Below are 6718 nucleotides of genomic sequence, written 5' to 3'. Positions count from 1 at the left end.
ACAGCAGCACCCAGTGTTAACATCTGTGCCTGGAGAAGGCTGAGGATGCCCACAGGGATGTGAGCCTGCATCCGAAGGGCAGGTCCAAGTCACCATGGGCTGTGTGGGGAGGTGAAGGCACACAGAAAAGCACAGCGCCAGAAAGATGAAGAAAATGAGCCATGAGTCAGCAAGGAGGGAAGAAACAAGGCTGTTTCCACCAGACACAGGGAACTTGGACCATGATTTCCCCGCTTATCCTCAGTTTGCATGGAACAGGATGGGTTCTGTGCTGGCCTCATGCAGTTCAGTAAAAACATTTGCTCACTCTAGGAGGAAAAAGTAAATTTCCTGTGAACAAGGGAGCTCTCAGTGCCATGAGCTGCCCATCCACCCCCCCAGGAAGAAGCACACAACACAGAGCTGCTCTTGCCTTTCCAATATTCAGTTTCAAGCAAGCAGTGCCTGGATCAGAGGGTGTCTCAAAACATTTAGAGAAAATGAAGTTACCAGCAGTGATTAATAGCTGGCAAATGTCTAATAATAACAGGTACATTTTTAGTGCATTTAGAAATACCAGGGCTCTCACCTCCTTGCCCTGGGCCACAGACACCCTCAGCAGCTCTCAGCTCAAAGGCTTTATTGGCTTTTTTTGGAGCACACATCCCCTTAAGGCATGGGAAAGCAACACCAAACAGGATGAGGAAAACTGGGGCAGCTTTTTAAATATTTGAGATTATTTTTTCCCCTAAGAAACATTCAGTTTTGTAGAGAGTAGAACTGAATTTTACTAAGCAGCTTTTTTTTTTTTTTAATTTTTTTTTTTTTTTTTTTTTTTTTTTTTTTTTAATGACAAAATAGTTTTGATCTTTGGTTATGGGATGAGTTCTTTCCATCTCACACCATGGATCCTTGGAGGTAATTTTTTCTTGAAAATGATGATGGTGATGGTGGTTAAACAAAATAATGCACTTTGAGAGCTGTGACTGCATCTCTGAGCCTGGCCCTGAGAAGCAGTGGAGATACCCCCACTGCCAGATGCAGCCAGCTGTGCACCCCGAGCAGGAACACATTTCATCGGTAAACTTATTCCACTTCACTCTGCCATGAAGCACTGAAGTGAAACAAAAGAGAAAAGAATGACTGTTGCTTCGTGTGGCAACAGTGTTCATCATGTCCAGGGAGGTGCAAACGCCGGCAAGGAAACAGACCAGACAAGTCTCTTTGGTTAAGCAGGAGAGTCCATTTGATTTCCTCCCCCCACCCCGAGCTGGGGTGGGAGAAGGTGAAGAGAGAGAGGGTGAGAGGTGAGAGAGGCGAGAGAGAGAACCCCAGCTCTGTCTCCCTTAAACAGAGGGTCTGGGGGCTGGCGAAGGGCAGGTGAGGGCATTGACCTGAAGCCAATGGAGACACACCGAGGGGGAAGGAACCACACGACCAAGGTCATTGATGGGGGGGAGCAGAACCGACCAAACCTCTGTGCTAGAGATTACATTGAGTGGCTAAAAGCACTCCACAAATGACTGGGGAGGAGAAGTCAGTCAGAGAGGTTTTATTGAAGTAAAGCAAAGTTGTCTCAAAACACCTTGACCTTTGCTTGTGTTTTCTAGGAAAACAATGTAATTAGTTGGAAAAAAAATTAAAACCAAATCAATCAAAAAGTGAGTCTGCAGCTGAACAGGAGCACTGTGTGGCGTGGTTGTGGCAGCAGGGGATGAGTTGTGGTGTCCTAACAAGAACAAATCCCTCTCAGGCTCTAACCAATATCCAAGTGCATTGGCAGCAGATGTTATTAATGATGCCAATACATATTTTCTTATTAATCTTCCATACTAGGCTTGTGTCTATCTGCAAATGATTATAATTCATTTTCCTGACAAATCTATCAAGATCATTTATTACTGTTCGGCAAAGAATCTTCTTTTAAACAAAGATTAATAACATTGCATTTTATCTGGCTGGCTGAGCCAAAGGAAATGAAATTAACAATGAGGCCTACAAACATGTCATCACTTTAATTTACCGTAAAATATTTTAAAATGTTATTTAAAAGAATATACGCTGTGCTGGGCACAGTTTATTACAAAGGAAAGGAATCAAACCACAGGCATTTTAGCAGGGTGGAGAGGAAGCAAACGGGGCACTGTGAATTCTCTGGTCCTCGCACTGGAGTTCTAGCACAAGGAGGGAGAGGCCCCCACAGCATCTCTGGCATGCACAGATGGGCACCTGCCCAAGGGCATTGCAGCTGGAGGTCCCTGTTCCTCAGTTCAAGGGTCCTAACCAGGATCACAACCCTCATTCCTGCAGGGAGCACTGCCCTCCCCTGATACAGTTTAACACGTGGCCAGGGTGTTGTGAGCCAGGTGTGTAAATGTATCAATCTCTGAGGGTCCAGCCCTTGCAGATTGGCTTAAAAGAATCTCGGCCAGACTGCTGTTCAGAGGTGTTTTGTAAAGTAAAAGGTTTAATAAATGAAAACCAACAAATGTTACAGAAAACAAAAGATAAGCCGTGCACAAGTGTCCAATGAAACCTCTGACACTCTGCTAGAAACACTCCAAAAAGCCCCTTAGTTCTTTCGTGCTCCTTCCTAAATACTTAATGTTTTAGGAAGGACAATCTGGCTTGCTGCCAGTATGGAGAGGTGCAGGATTTGAAGAACAGTGACAAAGTCCAACAGGTGCTTCTCTCTTGGCACTGAGCTAATTACAATGAGAAAGGCACAGAACTTTCTAGTTAAACTTCCTAAAACGACTAAAGGTAAACTAAAAATCTTTCCTTATAGAAAGATGCCTACTTGGGGGTGAGGGATGCTTTAGCACACTCCCTAAAGAAAGGAGTGCTCCTAAAGAAGGGAATTCCACCAGGGTAAAAGCTCCTGGGGCTCTCAGGGAGAGGAGGGCATATGTGGGCTGAGTGCCAGCACCCTTCTGTACTTTTGCTCCCCAAGACGAAAAGAAACAAACTAAATTTATGTGGTTTAGTTTCCTTTCTTCTGCACTCTCTTCTAAATTTCCCTTCCCCTCTTTTGAGTAAAATAACAAAATAAAAATAACAACAGCAGCAGCAACAACAACAATAATAAATATACACCAAAGAACCTATCAGAATTCCCTTCCTACTCTTTCTGGTATGAGTCTAAAATCCCTAGAGGGGAGCAGGAAGGCCTATAGACATCCAGTGGCTCTTTAATTCCTGCCTTGGGATCCCATATCACATGAAGCCGCCTTCAAGCCTTCCCTCCCTTTTTCTCACAGGCAATTCCAACACCTCTGTGTGTCCATCTCCAGCACAGCTCATGGGGGTGATTGAAGCGTGCTCCATCTGCCACAGGCTGGCATTGAGCTGCCAGTGCTGCCATTCCAGCCCAACCCAAGATCTCAGCAGCAGCAGCTGGAATTCCAGGCAGGGCAGGATCACAGCCTCGCTGTCCAAGCAGGGCCAGATGGCACCACCATGCCAAGGACAACAAACAGTCATCACGTTGTCAAAGCCCCAAGCAAAGTCAGCCTGGGCTGCCGAGTCGGTGCTATCTCTGATTGCCAGGAACAAGCTGTCCCCAAAAAAACTGCAGAGAGGCTCCTGGAGAGGGCACTTGAGCAACTGTGAGCCACAGGGTGTCCCTCAAGGAGTCCCAGTGCCACAGGAGCAGGGTGGAACAGTGCACACGTGTGTGCAGAACAGGAACATCTGCAAACAAAACACCCAGTTCCTACTCTGGGGTTTCTCTGCTGGACTGTGCTGGGGCTGCTTGACAGCACTGGGGATCACACACTGGGATGGAGGGCATTGGGAATGGCTCCTCTGCCACTCTGGTTTAGAGAGACACCTTTAATTCTTTATTTCTGTGGGAAGGATCAGAGTAACAATTTTAAGAACCCAGTAATTACTGCAGCATGTTCCAAACAGAAATGCTGTTCTGTGTCCTGCTCCTGTGGCTTCCACAAAAGCAGCATCCAGTTTAATATGTGAGACTCATAACCAGCTCACACAGTGCCATAGTTCAGTTGGTAGAAAAAAACATATTCTGCTGGAAGCACAGTAAGTAGCAATGTCAATTTTTCATTAACCTGCAGCCACTGTCTCTGTAGACTTACAGCTATGAGTAAGATTACTGTTCTAATTTTTTTCTGATCCCTGAGGGAAGGGGAAAAATCTTCTCAAAACTTTTTAGATCATTAAAAATCCACCTTTAAATTGCAGGTAGTTTCAGTTTACTCTTTGTATTTCAAAATCAAATCTTAGCTGCAGCCTTACATCAAAGCAGAAATGTCAGTCGCTTTGTTTCTACTTCTGTGAAAGAAGTTCCAGCTTATACGCGAGTTGAATGCCAAGTAAATAGATTTTCCTGGGGAACAAAGGCAGCTTCCTTTTGTTTGTTTTAAACATATGTAAATAGAGTCCCAGGGGCTGAGCTGCCTGTCACTTCAAGCAGGTTCACACTCCTGTCACTCCAGCTGGTGATTTCTGGCCGACCTCAGGTCAGGACTGCAGAAGCTTCCCTCCCCACTCCTCTACAGCCACATCAAGCAGCTGCTTGTGCCCTTCCCCTCTGACCTCACACCTCAGCAAAGGGGAAGCAGACTAGTATGGAGTCTTTTCATTGCCAGTTTCTTATTCTTTTGGGTTGTTAAACTGTAGTTACAGCATCCGAGAAATACTGTGGTCCTGTGTCAAAGCCACCGTGGTGATCCTGAAATCTCTAGGCAGGGCAGAGCAGTGCCTGGAATCCCTGGATACCACCAGTGACCAGCTGGGCTGTGCCTACATACCAGCCATGGATTAAAGGCTGATGGCACCCACTGCTTCATGGTTGGTCCAGATGAAGGGGGCAGGGAAGAAACAGGAATGGATTGGTAAAGAAAAATGACCGTTTTTGGTTTGAGTGTTTTTTTTAGCAGGAGGGCACCATCATTCTTGAGCTTCCTCTTTTCAGTACCAGGCACTCAAAGAGTGCAGCGTTGTCCTCACAGAGCCAGAAGACACCAGAGAGGAGCAGGACCCCTCCACACATCCACCTGCTCCAGGGGTCGGAGCCTGGTGCAAACAACGCTGAGGGCAGGGTTTGATCCTTGTATGAGCCACACACTTCAGAGTTGGGCTCAATGGCCCTCGTGGGTCCCTTCCAGCCCAGAATATTCTGTGAAAGCTACTCACTTTTTTTTTTTTAAAAAATTTAAACCAGCAGATCAATGCAAAATCGAGCACTTCATGCTTGTCATTTCCAAATGACTCGGGTTATATCTCAATCTTCAGCACTGGTTTTGGGTGTGAGACTGGGTAGCACTGATGGATGCATCAATTTATAGGCTCTGCAAAAGCTGCAGTTAGGGAAAATCCTCAAATACATGAGAAACCTCAATTTTGATTGGCCACGTTCCCATAACTTATTGATAATTCAACTCACTCGAGTATTATTCAGTGTTTTCCTTCTCCCTGCTTTTTTTATCTCTTGACAAGTTTACAAAGAGAAGAATGGAGCTGAGCTGAGCGGCATTCCATCCAATCTGCTGCCTCCACAAATGGCAGAGAAGCTAAATGAAGCCCAGAACATATGGCACGGTGCTGACAGAGCTCCCAAACTGGTTCTGCATGAGCAACAAGGAACATCTTGAAACGCACAAGACATATGTGTTTTAGGAAGAAGATTGAAGTGTTTCATAATAAAACAGGACAAAGTGAAATACAAGTGCTGTATAAAATTTTAATTAAAAACTGGTTTTACCCCTCGACGTGAATATACAATATGTTTCCCAGATGGATTTCATATTTAAGTATTATCCAAACCAGAAACATAAATGAGACAAATAAAGCCTTCAAAAATGGCACAAAGGCTAAAATGTATGTAAACACTAGATGACTGTGGTGAAAACAAGGCAGGCAGGGAAAGCAACCTCTTAGCAAAGTGTTTACTACTGTAATCCTGAACGAAACAGTTCCTAGAGCTACAGTCAGGGTAACAACACAAATACAAGCATTCGAACTCACCACCACTCAGTGATGTAACTGGTGTTACTCAGGAGTTGCCCATGCTTTTTCTTACACTGATAATTCATGGTATAGAAGTGCATAATTCATGGCATGCCAGGCATCAAACTCTCCTGTCTGCCCTCCTCCCAGCCTCCCACTCTGCTCTGTGTGAAACTCTCTTCATTCCATGCCATCAGCTCCACAGGGTTGTGCAAAGGCCTGGCCACAGAACAGAATTTTTGTTCTGTCTCCTCAGGATCAGTAAATCCTTATGAACCAGGAGGGATGTTGTTTTGCAGCAGCAAACTCCTTTCCCCAAGGAGGTGAGAAGGTGGCTCAGATCCCACTGTGCAGGCTGCAGGGAGTTCTCTGCTGGGCCAGAGGCAATCAGCCAGAACTGAAGGGAAATGCACACCAAGAAAAAGCACAATCTCCACACAGATCAAGCAAAGAGAAAGATTACAGTTCCTTTATGCTGCCATCCAGACGAATTATCACCACACTTCAGAGAATTTCTCACAAAGATGAAATGGGAACAAACCCCATGCCTTTGGCAAGCCAACACTGATATAAGGAGCTACAGCCACATCTTTGAAGGGCTTTGGTTGATGATGTTTTGAATTCCATGGAGAAAGCAGCACAAGCCAACAGTAATCAAGGGGGCTTGTGCTTAATAGCTCCTGTGCAGTGGAAACAGGAATACTGGGGGTTTCAATCACTTTTGTTGGAACTAAAAGGAACTGGGCAAAGACCAATTCTCTGCTGC

This window comes from Sylvia atricapilla, chromosome 9, assembly GCF_009819655.1.
Source record: "Sylvia atricapilla isolate bSylAtr1 chromosome 9, bSylAtr1.pri, whole genome shotgun sequence".
Lineage (NCBI taxonomy): Eukaryota > Metazoa > Chordata > Aves > Passeriformes > Sylviidae > Sylvia > Sylvia atricapilla.
The sequence above is the reverse complement of the archived record's forward strand: the minus strand, read 5'-3'. Positions refer to the sequence as shown.